Genomic DNA, 16,608 nt, shown 5'->3' on the forward strand with positions numbered 1-16,608 from the left:
ACATTGCGCAACACCACAACCCCTCGTATTGAAATCATATACAATATGTTTAACAGGCAAACCCCAGATGACCTAGAATCCATTTCTAATAAATGACATACCAAACTCAACTCCTCCCAAAGTATCTTCTATAATTCCTTAGTCTTATCACAACAGATTTTCATTTCCACTAAACTACAAGCACAACATTTTAAAACTATTTTTTTTCTGTATATGACACCTAGCAAAATCATCAAATGGGGAGTTGCTCTGAAGTGGGGGCTGATTCAATACACATTTTTGCAACTTGCCCAAAACTTGCCCCTATATTACTCGGAGTACAGGATTTGCTTAGCGAAATTGTTAACCAACCAATCTCTTTAAACCCCACAACCATTCTTTTGGGGACCCAATCCGACTCACCGAGGATCAAAGAAGAAGGACTGTTTTTTATTGCAATGGCTGTATGGAGGATGTGTGTTTCCTCTGGCTGGCTAGATACTGATCCCCCCTCCTTCTCTCACTGGCTGGCTAGGCTAGCAGCCACCTTCCACTTAGAAAAAGCGGTGTATGCTAAAGAAGGGTGTAGAAGTCGGAAGAAAGGCTTACTGGGAAAAATTCTCTTTTTGGATTGAACGACAGGGGCAACCTGGTTAGAAATGCGCCATAAGGGACCCTCTGCTGCATGTTAGACCTCTCACTGAGCCATGCTTTCTCTTCTTCCCCTTACTGTTTGTCCGTGCTGTTGCCAAATACGACATTTCTTCCTCGTGTTTTCGTCTTCCTCTCTCTTTTTCAAACTTTTGTGTCTTTTCCGTCTGTAAATATGGTCACGGGGGGTGGGAGTAATAATTAATTCTTTGGATATCTTCATGTATTATGGTTAAAAAAAAAAAAAAAAAGGAAGAGCGGGCTAAATCCCACACGGGCTAGTATTGCAAAAAGATACAGCCATTCAAACGTATCGAAAGCTTTAGTAGCATCAAGAAAAACTGCCGCGGCCTGCACTTCAGGGTGAAGATAGTGTAATACCGAAAAGATGGTCCGAAGGTTATGGAAAGTGGACCGCCCAGGGATAAATCCCGACTGGTCAGCCTATTGGCTATCAACTTAGCCAGAATCGTGATATCCACGTTAATTAATGACAATGGCGATATGAATCTAGCTCAGTTACTGGTTTCCCGGGCATTAGCAGAGTGATAATGTTTGCCTCCCGCATCGTTTGAGGCAGCATGCCCGTAATTTGGGCCTTTTCATATACTGCCAACAGACGAGGCGCTAGTTCCTCCACATATGTTTTATAGAAGGCGCTTGTCAGGCCATCAGATCCAGGAGCTTTTTCTAGGGGCAGACTTTTAATAACCTGAGCTACATATTCTGCAGTAAATGGGACGTCCATGTATTCCCTGTGTCTGTTGTTGAACCAGATTAGTTCCAAAGAGTCGAGGATGGACTGCATACCCTCTGGGAACGTCTCTTGAGTGGCTGTGTAGAACTTAGAGTGAAACAAGGAGAATTCACCAAGAATATCCATTTGGCCCGGAATGGTATCTCACTGTGTGTTAATCAGCTCGGGAATGTAAGTAGTGGACCGTGGAGTAGGAATCATACTAGCAAGCGTTCGCCCCTATCCCCTTCCCCGTATCTACGCACTTCCGCATGTTTCCCAAGAAACTTCACCTCGCGCTGCGCCTTCTCAGCATAGTCTAGCAGTTTGGCCTTCAAGAGAGCCAAGGTTTCAGATTCAGTGGCGAATAAACTTGCGTTTCGAGGTCTTTTATTTGAGACAAGCGTGCCCCTAATGGCCTTCAACACACCCGCCTGACGGGCAATACATTGACCTCTGATGACCACCTTAAACACCTCCTAAAAGGAGGCCTCTGTGTCCACTGATCCAGCATTGAGAGTAAAGTAGTCTGTTATATTAGTCCGTATTTCCTCCTTAAATGCCTTGTCCAGTAGGGCATGTGGAGGAAGCCTCCAGGAGAAAGCGTGCAGGAGGGAGTCTGGAAGCGCCAGTTGCAGAAGGCATGGAGTGTGATATGATAAGGTTTGTGGTAGATGCGACACATCGGTACAGGTGGCCACATCTTGGGATACCAGCCAAAAGTCGAAGCGGGACCAGGCTTTGTGATGTTCTGAGATGCAGGTGCCCTCCCTAATCAGGGGGTTCCACCAGAGCCAGATATCAACTAGGTCTCCATTTGAGAGTATGGCATTTAAAGCATTACTAGCAGCGGGATGTAAGGTCCTAGCCGCCCCCTGCCTGTTGATGCCATCATCTAATACGACATTGAAATCGCCCCCCATAAAACTGTGCTGCATCCAGTCACTCTGATCTTGGCCCAGATATCTTGGAAGAAACTAGGGGAGTCCACATTGGGACCGTATATTACTGCTATTACAATGGAACCACCACCCAGTGACCCAAATAGTGTAATGTATCTGCCCTCAGGGTCCCTGTGTATTTCCCCTTCTCTCCAGTCTAGATTTCGTTTGACCAGAATGCCACTCCACAGGAATAATTAGAGTATATGGAGGAGTAGACGTGTCCCCATCTGTTGTGTTTTAGCTTCGAGGAGGGCACAACGTTAAGGTGGGTCTCCTGTAGAAGGCATATGTCTATATTATGTCTTGTTAGGTAGGCATGTACGAGTCTGGACTTTCTGCCGTCATTTGATCCTCTAATGTTCCTTTTTAGAAAATTCAGGCTGTAAGCGTGGTGTCGAACAATACAATGTGCATACGATCATAATAACTACAGCAACATATCATCGTCTCATATCTAGCTGTGCAATCAGACCAATAGCATGCAGGTACACTGGCTAAACATACAATAACATTCCCAACCCTCCACCCACTCCAACCCCCCAATCAGGTTGTAGATAACCCACCCATGAACAAAGAAGAAAACAACGAAGAGCAGGGAAACTTCCCATGGAGATGCAGGAGCGCCGGCAGACTTCCCTACCATGGCAGGGTGGCCAAGATACTGCAGAGAGCCAGGTCTAGAGCATAACAGGATAATTATATAGCGTATAGATATTAAAAATGGCTCCCTCTGCCCCACGGCCCCGCCCAGTCCAGCGCGTGAGTCCCATGGCTAACATATCACAGCAGCCCTCCAAAGCATAGCATATATGGCAACAGTTTACCACAGAGGCCTGTTCCACCCGCCCACCTTATATGAGGCCATCCCTGGAGTAACAAGTGTAACTTCAAAAGCATGAGCTATGACCAGCAGTGGCCGTCAGATAATAGGATGACATACAGGGTGCCAAGCATCACAAACCATTGGAATCCATATGAAAATAGAAAAATGTGAGCAATATACGTGGCAAGTCCCAAATGCCCTCAGTCATTGTCACTTAACTGGGTTTCCGCTGAGTCCTCCAATCTAGGGCTTCGCCTGCTTACCACTGATGTGTTTTGCAAACGTAAGCGCCGACTTGGCATCTGTAAAATGGGTAGAGTCATCATGTGTAACCTTAAGTTTGGCGGGGTACAACAACGAATAAGGGACTTGGGCCTGCATAAGAATCCATTTAGCAGGCAAAAACTTGCATCTCACTGACTGTACCGCTGGTGTAAAGTCCGGGTAGAAAGTGATCTGGTTCCCTTCATGTGTGATTTTTCCCATCTCACGCGCCTGTCGCAAAATCAGATCACAGTCTTGGTAATTGAGGAGTCGCGCCAGGATGGGTCGGGGTGGGGCCCGATCTGTGGTTTGGGACCCAAGGCGCGATGGGCTCCTTCTATTGCAAAGACCGGGGAGAGATGGGTATCAAACAGCTCCCGCAGCAAATCGTCACGTATGACTCCATCTTAGCAATAGTCGTGGTCTCCGGTATACCCGTAATGCGTAAGTTATTGCGGCGAGCTCTCGCCTCCAAATCTTCATTCTTGGCATGTATGATTCCCAATAATTTATCCATCTGTAACAGTTGCTCTTTCGTCTCCACCTGGAACTCATGGAAGTCCATTTGTTTGTTTTCTAGCATGTCTAGTCGATGCTCGTGCGCTCCCACCTGAGACTCCATTTGGGTAGTTAGTTTGGTGTCAATGTTGCGGAGGCTAGACCTCATTTCAAGCATGAGTGTCCGGATGTCTTCCCCCGATCTTCTGACTGTCCCTCGGCGGATATCCCTGCACCAGTTTCGGGGTCAGATTCTGCAAGCCGGGTCATTCTCCGTTGATCGAAGCTTAGTTTCAGCTGTTTGGCATCTTGTTTTCCCATAGCCAGTATTTGAACACACTTCGCAGCCGCAGAGGGCCTACGCCTAGTGAGGCGCAATGCGCACCTTGACCTCTCTCTCTCAAGTGTCTGTCAAGTTCTTTCGAATGGTCGTGAGTTGAGTGATGGACGCAGCATCCAAAGGAGCGAGGGGCCTCACCTTTTCTTTCACTAGTAGCTGGCAGCCCCGTGGGAAGAGTCTCACCCCATCACGTGAGGGCCATTCTGTAGCAGCAAGCCAAAGTGGTGGGACTATCAGGAGCTCAGCGAGGTCCCCGGCATTGACCACTGGATGCCATCCACGCACCCCATCGCCATCCACGCACCCCATCGCCACCCGTGCAGTGCCTTGCCAACCATGCAATGGGTATAAAAAGGCCACCGTTCAGTGTTGATGCATGCAGGGCTCGATCAGCAAGAGTCTCAGCGTTGTGGGTGTTGCCCATAGGCAGCAGGGTCCACAACAGTGTTGGGCAATGGTGTTCAGGCGTGGGGAGGTCAGCCTCAAAATCATCCGAAGCACCCCAGGGAGAGCTGTGCTAGGTGGCCAAGCAGCACGATCTTAAAATGGTGCCCTCGGGTCATGGGGTGCCGCACAATATCTCCTCCATTGCGTCTTACCGGTATAGCACAGCATGTGGATGCAGGAACTCACTGCGGGCCACTCAACACTCCGGTCTCATCCAATGTTGCAGTGGAGGGCACCAGAGCTTCAGGATTTCTGCCGAGTTTGCACAACGGAGCGTGCACCGCGTCTGAATCCGTGGTCTTGATTTGTAGAGGCCGCCCACCCACACATTGTCTGGATCTGCCTCAGCAGTCGATCTCCTCGCCTCAGGGCACGCAGCACAGCACCAGATCGGGGCAGGCAAGCAAAAGTGGAAGCGATGAATTCAGCAGAGATTCAGCCGCAAGTGAGCAGGTTTCAGCTTGACAGTGGCTCTCCTCTTACATGGATATTCGAAGGATAATTTCTTGGCCAGCGGCAATCGCTCACAAAGCAGCCATTCCTCAGCTCGGCAGACCACCCCCTCGAGTTTATTCCACGGTTGGTAGGCGGATGCCGATATGATGGTTTAAGTGTGTTGCATTGTGTAGTTTTATGTTGGAAAGCAAGCAAATGGTGGTCTGACCATGTGACTGGAGTCTTTGTTTGAAAAGGTAACTAGTCTGTATTTATAAAAATTACATCTAGGATGTGTCCAGTGATGTTTGTGGGTTTGTGGATGATCTTATGTAGGTTCCGTGCATCGAGGCCAGTGATAATTGTTTTTGGATGTGGCATATTAGGTTTGTCAAACCAAATGTTTAGGTCACAGAGAATGCATAGGTTGGAGTTTAGTGTTATAAGGTTTGAAACTGTGCCTAGACATCTGTCTGGGACTGTTGAGGTACTAGGTGGAGGTCTGTCCACACCGCGGGTCATTGAAGTAATTTTGATCAGAACGACCCTGTGAGGCCGCAGCATTCTGAACCCTGTCCACTCCTCCAGCTCCATGACCCCATCCGCGAGAACCTCATCCTCTTGTGGCCGCCACCTTCTGCAACAACACGGGACACTCACTACTCCAGGGTCCCACCGCTTTGCGCTACGCACACTAATTCGGCACGACAGGAGTAGTATTCCTGCTGGTACATGGAAGCTGCTGGGCCAAATCACCGCGCCCTCTTCCATTCCCTCTAGAAGCCAGGTGCAACAACAACTCTGTCTTCAAATCCTTGTGGTTCTTCTCCATCCTCTCCTTATCCTAATTTTACCTGTGCTCATAATACTGTGTCATATTCAAAATAACAGAAGGAGAAGAGGTGGACCAGGTGCTCTCAGAAGCTGCAATTGAGTCGTAATCTCGGGAAGCAAATTGGAAACAAATCTATTAATAAACAATTGAATGCCACCTTCGATCGACAAATCCTCCCTACTATAGTCTAGAAACACACCTTCAAACCAAGTGAAAAATTAGACACACTCTCATCTTTCTTCTGACGACAAGTCGATAACTTGTACCAATCAACCTTTCTCGGTGGAATAAGAGAATGCATATATTTGATAATGCGGCCTGGCAAAGCAAGTATCTCTGTTTTAGGCTTCTCACCAGCCTCCCTCTCCTGATCCCATACTTTAGTTTGATCCCAGGTCCCACCCAATTGCGCAACATGATCCTGTGTGTACACTTGTCTCCAAATATCAACCTGAACCAGCAAACCAAAAAACATTTCTATATCCGCAATATCCATAAGCATCATTACAGTTGAAGGGGCTGCCTCAGTCTATTCTTTATAATATGCAGTAGGATTTTTCTAGGGTCAGGTAACTGAGTCTTAAGGGACAAAACCTCACTCCTTTTCCATGGAGTCAGACAGTCAGTCAAGAGTTCTTTATTTCGATTAATAAAAATCATAAAGGAAGACAATACAGGAAAAACAGTCCTCCGCACAAGTAGAAATCTAAAGTGACAATGTGCAATCAATTCTTAAAATTCTTATATGTATACAAATTACGTTGTTTAAAATACATCATGTCGAATATCAAAGTTTAAAAATGTAAAAGTTTAAAAAGAATCCAATGGTTTTCCGGACATTATAAAAGACACAAACAATCAAAACAAGTTATAGCCATGGGCCTAAATGGACCCTCAGGGATGGATGCAGTTTAAGGGGGTCTTCTTTTGTTTATCCGGGCTGCGGCCACCAGAAAACTCGCAACACTATACGTGACCCGGACAGAACTGAGCATTTGTAAGTGCATAAGGGCGGGCCTTACTTGTATAAACCCAGTTTCCCATAGGATTGGTTTTAAATATTTTTTAAATGTAAAATGTAAATGTAGGGGACACTTATATAGCGCATCTATCACTCCATGGAGTATCTTGGCGCTCAACCAGATGGAAAACGGTTTAGGGAGAGATGGATCGATGGGGGCGCTTAAACCAGTGCTATGCAGGCTGCATCTGTGAGGGAAAACACCCAGGTCTTTAGCGCCTTCCTGAACTGTGTTTCATGACATAGTAACCTAAGGTGAGGAGGAAGCTTGTTCCAGGCTCTGGAACCCAGGACAAAAAGAGACTTTCCTCCCTTGGTGGCCAATCTAAATCTGGGGATGGTTAATAGATTCTGGTTAGCAGACCTCAGGCAGCGAGTGGGATAATATCGCTTAAAGCCAGTGCACAGATATTTAGGCCCATGCTGATGGAAGGCTCTAAATGTGATCAACAGGATTTTGAAAAGGATCCTTTTACCAACTGACAACCAGTGTAGCGCTTTTAGTGCAGCTGACGCAGATGATTTTCGGGGCCAGCGTAGCACCAGTCTGGCAGCGGCATGTTGGATCATCTGCAGCCTATGGAGTACGGACTTATTAACTCCGGCATACAGGCTGTTACAATAATCTAGCCTTGAGTTTATTAAGGCTACTGCAACTGCTTTCCTGGCTGACAGAGGAAGGAGGTCAAAAAACTTCCTCAAGGATTTAATGGTGTGAAAACACATACCAGCTACGGCCACCGCTTGCTGTTTAAAGCACAACTGGTCGTCAAATTTGATGCCCAGATTCCGAGCAGATGTTATGGTCTCAGGGGGCGATTCAACATCGTCTGGCCACCATTGTTTTGGAGAAAACAGGTTTCGATTTCCAAACGGCAAGATCTCCGTTTTGCCGGAATTGCATTTAAGGTGGTTTTCAGTCATCCATTTGAATGTGGCTGTTAAGCAATTCTTCAAGTTTTCTTCCGCTCCCAGCAGTTCTCCATCCAGTACCAGAATTAGCTGAGTGTCATCTGCATATGATATTGTGCTGATGTTAAACGATGCAATTAGCTCAAGCAGGGGTACCATATATAGGTTAAACAGGATCGGGCTTAACCTCGATCCCTGAGGAACCCCGGAGCTGATGACCTTAGCTTCTGACTGGAATTTGCCCAAGACAGTAATTTGTCGTCTGTTGTTCAGAAAATTTCTCAACCAACCCAAAACTGTCCCTCCTATTCCTGCAGCCACCATCCGGTCTACTAAGATGGTATGAGAGACCGTGTCGAAGGCTGCCGACAAGTCTAATAGTATTAGGACAGCCTTCTTGCCTTGGTCGACAGCCATTCGTAAGGTTTCCGCCGTGAACAGGAGGGCAGACTCGGTGGAATGTTTCGACCGAAACCCAGCTTGGTTGGGATGTAGAATGTTATTCACCTTTACGCACCTCCAAGTAGCGTTCACAAAACATAACCAAATGTAGAGTGTCCTGAACGGAAAAACTGTCACAAGAGCATGGTGGTGCATCTTCAGGTTTCCCCCACTTAGGAAATATGCCCAACATGAAGGGGATGAGGTTGAACCTGAATCTGACCAACAGAAAGCGATGGAAGGGTTTGGTAACATACGTCAGGTAAGGTTCGATAGATGGCGAGGTTAGTAAGCCATAAGTCCTTCCGACAAGAGGTTTTCTGAGTTCCTCTTCCTCCCTCTCCGCCTCCAGCAACCTGAGGAAACTATGTTTGATCCACCCTATGTCCTCCCTCTTAATGCCCTGTGGCGAAGAATACAAATCTGGTCGTCCCAACCTGTCGCATGCCGCTCTAACATACGACAGCCATGGGACCCTCTCTGCCTTCTCCAGGGCAACACAATCCTTCAGGATCAGGTGGTTAAGGGTGATCTCCTCATTAAGCCAGGTTTTTGCCCAACAAATCACGGCGCCATCTTTAGTTGGTCCGAAATGTAACCCTGACCTAGTTCAGCGTGTAATGAAAATGTGGGGGACGATTGCAGGAGTGATAGGAGAGATCTAAAAAACCTATTCTCTGCAATTTGTATGTTAGTTGTGGCTGCATAACCCCAAATTGGCGCTCCATAGGACGCAATTGCTAGGCACTTTGATTTGTAGATTTTAAGTATGGCCTCCATAGGTCTCGCTCCCAGTCTCTTAGTGAAATTCGAGAGAGCTGCAGTGGATCTTACTACTATGTTGGTCCTTAGCTTAATCTGAGGGCCCCAATTACCCTTCTCATGGAAGAGAACTCCCAGATAGGGGAAAGAAGGTACTCTCGTCAGAACCGTCCCATTGCACCTGAAGGTTTTAACCTTCATGATCTTACCCCGCCCGCCAGCCACCATTACATGGGATTTAGAGGTGTTGACTTTTAAATCCAGGGCCTCCATGAAACTGCCAAAGTGATCCAGCAGCCTCTGTAGGCCCAGGCCCGTACGTGCCAACAAGACGGCGTCGTCCGCGTATAGTAGGACCGGGATACCCGCTCCGCCTATGCGCAGTGTGTCCAAGGTAGCAATACCCAATGATTTTTCGAGGGCATTAATGTAAATGGTGAACAGAAGAGGGGTCAGTATGCTGCCTTATCTGACCCCCCCTTCTAGAGCTGAATTTCCTGGTGCACCTGCCTTCCCTCGTAACCCTGACAGAGGCCGAAAGGTCCTGGTGAAGGCAGCCTAAAAAATTAACCAAAGCCTCATCCAGGACTAGCTCGTGTAGAATACTCCATAATTTCGAGCGATTGACCAGGTCGAATGCCGAAGAGAAGTCCATAAAACTCAGATATAAATGACCTTCCTTAGCGACCGTATATTTACTTATAAGTAGGTGTAAATTTAGGCATTGATCCATGGTGCCCCGGTGTTCTCTGAACCCATACTGGAGATTAGAGAGGACCGCCTTCCTTCCAGCCAATCCCCTACTCTCTTAAGTATGACTCTGCCCATGATCTTAACGGCAGAGTAGAGCAACGAGATTGGCCTATAGCAGGCCGGGTCCCCTCTACACCCCTTCTTAAAAATAGGGACTACGATAGATGAGCTCCAGGATGGTGGAAAACCAGCCGAGGGCACAGAATTGAACACATTTGTCAGAACTTTAGCCAAAAATTGTGGGTACAAAATATTCAAATCTGTGGGCACCCCGTCCAGACCTGGAGCCTTGTGTCTAGTTGTCTCTCTGATGGCCCTTTCAACCTCATCCAAATGAAACCTAACTGGCATATTATTTCCCAGTGTAGCATCGCTACCCACTATAAGGCCCCATGCTCAGTTTCATAGATCCCTTTAAAATGTGAGAGCCAGCTGTCATCAGGAATAACACAGTCCGTATCCAGGTTATCCTGGTCCAGGAAGAATGGCTGGTTTATGATAGCTCAAAACTTTCTACTGTCCCTCATTACATCCAAAGATTGCAATTTTTCCCAGGCTTCCTCCTTAATTTGTCGTTTCCGCGTATTAGTGGCATTTTTATACTCCTTACAGAGTTGTGCCACTAATGCCCTATTACTAGGCCTATGTTTTAGTGCCTCAAGTAGAGTGCCATGGGTCCTACAGCAGTTTTTGTCAAACCATTTGTGAGCCCTCATAGTTTGAGTGCTTTTGCCTCCTTCTAAGTCTTTGGCGATCTGTTTGCACACCTCTACATAAGCCGCAACAACATCGGCTCCTGTAGCGTTGTTGTCCAAGCAGACAGTCAAATTGGCCTCAGTTTTGTTCGCCAGTTGCTCAAAGAAAGCCTCTGGGACCACCTTGTTCCATTTGATTCGTCTGCCTTGATCAGTGGATGCCAAATCCTTTGGCGCTTCTCCCCTTAACTCCTTCAGGTGCCTACCGAGGCCGAGGTCAACTCCCAGCAAAACAGGGTTATGGTCGCTGAAGGTTGAGATCACTGCACCGTAGACTGAAATTTTATCCAGAAGACCAGGCGATAAAAAAATATAATCAATGACCGAATTTGCTCCTTGTCCTATAAAGGTGGGGATTCTCTCCTCTCCATTTCCAGCACAGGGTTCAAAAACGTTCATATATGAGAGGAGGGCCTCAAGGGCCTCTCCCGCTTTGCTGTGCTCAAAATGGGGTACTCCCTCAGGTGGTAACCCACCGTAGACGTCGTTATAACAACCCCAGAGGCAGGGGTGTATATTAAAATCACCCAGAAGCACCAACTCAGTGGCAGTGGATTGTTCCTGTATGTATGCTGATAAAAAATGTTCCAGGGCAAGTAGGTGCTCATTCTGTAAAGAGCCCTCCCTTGAGTTATAAAGGTTTAAAAAATGTTGATGGTCTGAAACAGTCCATTCAATTATTAAAAAATTCATGGAGTCAGTGTCTAATTTTCTAAACTCCCCTGCTAAGTTTAAGGAAAGAAGGACAAGCAGGCCCCCTTTAGGTCTTCCTGCAGTCCCCTGGACAGCGGGGATAGCAAAACTGGCAAAACCATCCAGTGAAACACTGGGCGAGGTTACCCAAGTTTCCTGGAGGGCAATAATCTCATGCTGCCTAATGAACTCCAACCATATAGGATCATTAATTTTGGATCTAATGCCCGCCACGTTCCAGGTCAAGATTTTACAAATATGGCTCTGCTCTTTTAACTCCGCCCTCATCCCGGCCAAATTGGGGGATAGTCAATCGTTCGACTCCATTGGGGACAAGGGAGAAAAACGATTTGTAAGACGTATCTCTCCTGGTGGTGGACCGCCCTGCTGTGCACGTGAAGGTGTACTCGGTGGACCCACACCCACCCTAACCGGAACCTCCCGTGTGGACCTTTGTGCGATGTTATTAGCCCAGTGACGCGGCGTCTGCAGAGTGGTACTTAGGGACCCAGCCCGACTATGCACCACGGGGTGGCCTAGTGACCTGGTAGGCCTGATTGGGGGATAGAAGAACCCGAGGGGAAGAGGTCTAATGCCCTTGTTCGTCAAATCGGAGGCATCCCAGAACAGTCTCTGAGCACTGGCCTGGTCGTTGAAATTGACCACCACACAATCCCCTGGGATGCATTTTGAACGACGCCCAACCCAACTAACCCTTCTTGCCATGATCACACTGTTTGTAATATCTGTCCCTCCACTACACAGCTGAGAACACCATTGCCTAGCCAGGAACATGATGTCGTCGGTTGTTTCGTTGTAACCCGTCGAAACGGGGGGTACCCCCGTGAGTACGGCCACTAACGGGGCGGCCTCTGGGGGCAGCTCAAGGTGGCAGTCCCTGAGTCGACCCTGCCTGGAGCCATCTAGGCTGTTTTCTCTACTGTTGTTGACTCCAAGATTGGAGCTCACTATCCCTTCTCTTGTTGCCCCCCCCCGCCCAAAGATCCCACTTCAACCTGGCTCTTGTCCCTTAAAACTGCCAATGTATTATTCTCAGTGTTAGCCCGGGGGTCACTGGCGATTGGGTTCTGGGGGGTGGCTATAGTCAACTTTGCATCAGCCTGTTGATTAAGAAAGGCGTCAATTTTCTCACATTTACTCAATAACCCAGCGACGCATACATTCAATGTGTCCACAATGTCTTTTGCAATCGCCACCAAAGCGGACTCCAATCTTGAGGAGAACAAGTCTTCTACAATGTCACTCACAAGGTCCCTTAAGTTGCCCTTTTGATAGATTTCCTTCCCCGTATGGGTTTTCCTCCTCGAGGGTTTTATTGTTGCCCTCCTTTTCCGAATATGCTTGGGTGGGGCAGTCACGGAAGTTAAAACCTTTGGAGTAGGGGGAGGGTGGAGAGGACTAGGGAGAGCAACCAGACCCTCAACTATCGGCGGGAGATTTGCTATCACAATCGTGGGTTCCAATGGGACACGGGGGTGTAATCAGAATCTGGTGCAAGACCGATAGGAGCAGAAGCCAACCCCAATTCCTTTTCCGCACTAGCAATTTCTTTAGTCAGTACCCCCACCGCAGAGGTTAAGTAGGAGATAATAGACTCCGATTTTCTGGGAACTTTAGCATGATTACCTTCATGATCACCCCGACACAGCTGCTTTCTCTTCCCCATGGCCAATTACAGGGGGGTGGCCCAGCCCGGCCTCTGTCGTCCTCTGACGGCCTCAGACGGCCCGCCCTTTGCCCGGGCTTAGCCTGCGCGCGTCCCGCGGGGCGGGAGGCGCTCCTCCGCCTTAAAGTGCCTCCGGGCGCGTCGCTGTCGTCACGGGTGCTGCGCCGGACCCCTAGGGCAGCTGGGAAATGTAGTTTGCTGCTGCACCGGGTCCGGCGTGTGAGAGACTGCTGCCGTTGCCCTCACGGCTCCGGTTATGGCAAGGTGAGGAATGGACGAGGTGTTACAAATGCCGTTTCCCTCACGGCAGGTCTGTGGCCAGCTGCTATGCCCCCCGAGCGCGACCGGCGCTCCTCCGCCTTCAAGCGCCTCCGGGCGCGTCGCTGTCATCACGGGTGCTGCGCCGGACCCCTAGGGCAGCTGGGAAATGTAGTTTGCTGCTGCACCGGGTCCGGCGTGTGAGAGACTGCTGCGTTGCCCTCACGGCTCTGGTTATGGCAAGGTGAGGAAGGGACGAGGTGTTACAAATGCCGTTTCCCTCACGGCAGGTCTGTGGCCAGCTGCTATGCCCCCCCATGGAGTATAAATCCACCGTTCTTGGAAACCGGCTGCTTCACCTGGTCTCATAACAGCATTGTGCTGATCCCTTAGCTCTGTTATTTCAGGATGATAGATAGGGTGATAGATAGGATGAACCTCCCAAATCGGGAACTGAGATACCGAGGTGGGGCACCTCTCAAGTAGCCTACCCCGATAAGCAATCAATGTTGTAATACTGCTGAAAACTTGATCAGGCCCCATATTAGTAACATATGCATGATCTTTAATATCATATCAAATCTGAATTGCTGCATCTTTGGAACACTGCTCCATAGATCAATCAAAGTAGCAGACATAAGCTTAAGGGCATGCTGTTGTACATAAGGTTCATAATCTTTCATCACAATCCACACATCTTCCACACCATAAATGGAGTTCCAGGCCAACTGCACAGCCTTATTAGCCACTACCTTTTTCTCTGCATCCCCCACATCAGATCGTACTAACGTTCGCCCCATGCGTTCCTTAAATTTCCCCCAGTCTATATCCTCAGGGCCACATACTGGTGTCCCACTACTCTGTAGTGATGGGGAATGGAAGAACACAGTAGGAGTGATTACAGAGGTAGTAGGCCCTAACGTAGCTGCCGGCTGTGTCGCAGGTGTAAGAGCTGGCAAAAGAGACGTCGAAGCAACGGGTGTTGCAGGAGTACTAACAGTCATAGTTGACACAGACTGCGAGGACAAAGAAAGGGCAGGAGGTGCTGTAGCCAAAGCAGTCTGATTAATAGTAGCAGGAGCGGACACAGCAGAGACAGTAAGAGCTGGTGGCTGAGACTGTAAGGGCATAGCTGGGTATATTCTCTGCAGGGCATATAGAGGCGGGGGTCTAGTATATAGCAATTCTTCCACGAAAGTATCATTTTCCTCTCGGGCTACATAAGATTCATCAAGATTCAATGGAAACATCCTATATGCACGTTTGATCCCTATCTCCTGCTTCTCTCTATCATGTGCTACAGCTTTCTGAGTCACTGTTTGCATTCTCATCTCTCGCGCCTCTTTCTCTGCTTTCATTTGCCTCTGTTTAGCCTCCATTTGCCACGTTTGAAGAAAATCAAGCATAGACTGCCTACTTCTTTTTGCAAACAACTTTTCCTATAAAAACCCAATTTTTTGTTAATCAAAAGTGCCCGTCAATGGCCACTGCAACTCGGCATTGTCCCTCATATATTTGTGCCATAGCATACAAAAGATAATAGGGACAAGGCCATGTTTCACATACATATCAATATTCAGAGTGCCTTCTGGAGGCGCTGGCTGACTTTCTTTCAGTCAAGCATCTACAGAGCAGCAACGACAACAAGAAACCAAAAATCTACTAAATCCAGGAATTTTCAAATGTGAGTCAAATTTGTTATGTTGCCTGGCAAAGTGTCCACAGACACCTCGTACCACAATCGGTCCTCTGACCATGCAAATACAAACCAAAATATTACCATATCCACACAGAACCAAAACAAACTCACCTGATACACACAGATCAAACTAATTTATTCTCCACTGCCAAGCGGTCAGATCCAGGGGTTTCTCATTTCAGGACTCCAGTCGGGATGACCGCTGGTTGAGGCACCGTGTGGCGTGACCGAAGGGGCAGCTGAGAGTTCAGAAACTCTCTCGTGCAGGGATCCCTGGTCCGTCCATCCAACCCGACGGCTGCCTTGACCTCCCCACCCATCCTCAGGAGGGGATGGGTCACTCCCCGATGGAGTTCCTGTTCGGGCGCCAACTGTAGGAAGTGACCCGAATAGGGCCACCCGGGTCACTGGCGACCACTTTTCAGCCTTCCATGCAAATGAAGAGTCGGTCAGACAGCATAGAATACAAATCAAGTATATGTTTATTCAGATACACTTGAGCGGAGCCCCGTCTGCCCAGTCACTTAGGGGTGCTGCAGAGAGGACTGACATCAGAAAACACTGTGATACATTATGTATGATTCAGAACCAAAGAAGGCCCGCCCAGACTGGAAATTTCCAGATGGAGGCAGCTACACAAAGGAGATACAGAAGGATGAGTTTCGATCCTGAGACCCGGCACACACTATGCCAAGGTCGTTCTGCCTATACCCATCGCTGGACTAGTGGGATCAGGGCTCTATCTAGTGAAAAAGGTATGCGCTAATAAGAACAGTGTAGTCATTAGCAGAGCACGGCCTAACCTTGGACGAATGAAATGTTCCACAGCCTGCTTCGTGAGGAGACAGTAAACAGCATAATATGGTGCAGCGAATGCTAACTTACATAAAACAATTGCACAATCAGAATATCAAAAACATGTTCATTTCATCTGGTGCACATATCCCGGCTTCTGAGTCCTATCCACACTGGGCACCTCTTTTTCCCTTCTACGTGATTGAGTTGGATAGAGAAATGCAGCTCCATGCACCTCCTCTTGTACTCCCTTAATGTGTTGAATGACTCCTTGTCACCTTGTGAGCCTGTAACAGTGGTGGTCTGGTTCCCACATGCTGTGGTTTCTCCTCTATGATTATAGGCTATGGGAAGTGTTATCTCCGTCCTTGTTTTTATTATCTCCTGGTTTGTGGTTGGTCACAGTGGGGAAGTTGGGCTGTGAAGCTTTCCATTGTTACTTCCTCGGAGCAGTCGATGAGTACAGTTTTTAATTTCTGTCTCTTGATGTCACCCAGCTGTAGTCTCTCTGGTGCTGAACAGAAGGGAAGCATGCAACAGGGCTTGCCCTTTTCCTATTCCCGTGGCATGGGCAGGTGACATGGTACTTTGGAAAAAATGTAGCTCCCTCCTTGCTTCTACTCACTTGTGCTTGGCAGCCCTCCTCCTGTCGGTCCCAATGAGGTGGAGCAATATCACTACCCACCAGCGGGGGGCAGCAACTCACCTGGCAGTTTGAAATAGGAGGGCCACATTTGGGCATGCAGCTGGTGCACTGCAGGATTCTAAGTGAGCACAGAGACTGGGTAATATCAGTGCTGCTGGGCACAAGCCGAACTTCATACCTGCCAACTTGAAGGACAATCTCACTGTGTGAGGAGGGGGTGGGGCCTTATTGGGG

The sequence above is a fragment of the Lissotriton helveticus genome, chromosome 6, assembly GCF_964261635.1.
Source record: "Lissotriton helveticus chromosome 6, aLisHel1.1, whole genome shotgun sequence".
NCBI classification, from domain to species: Eukaryota; Metazoa; Chordata; class Amphibia; order Caudata; family Salamandridae; genus Lissotriton; species Lissotriton helveticus.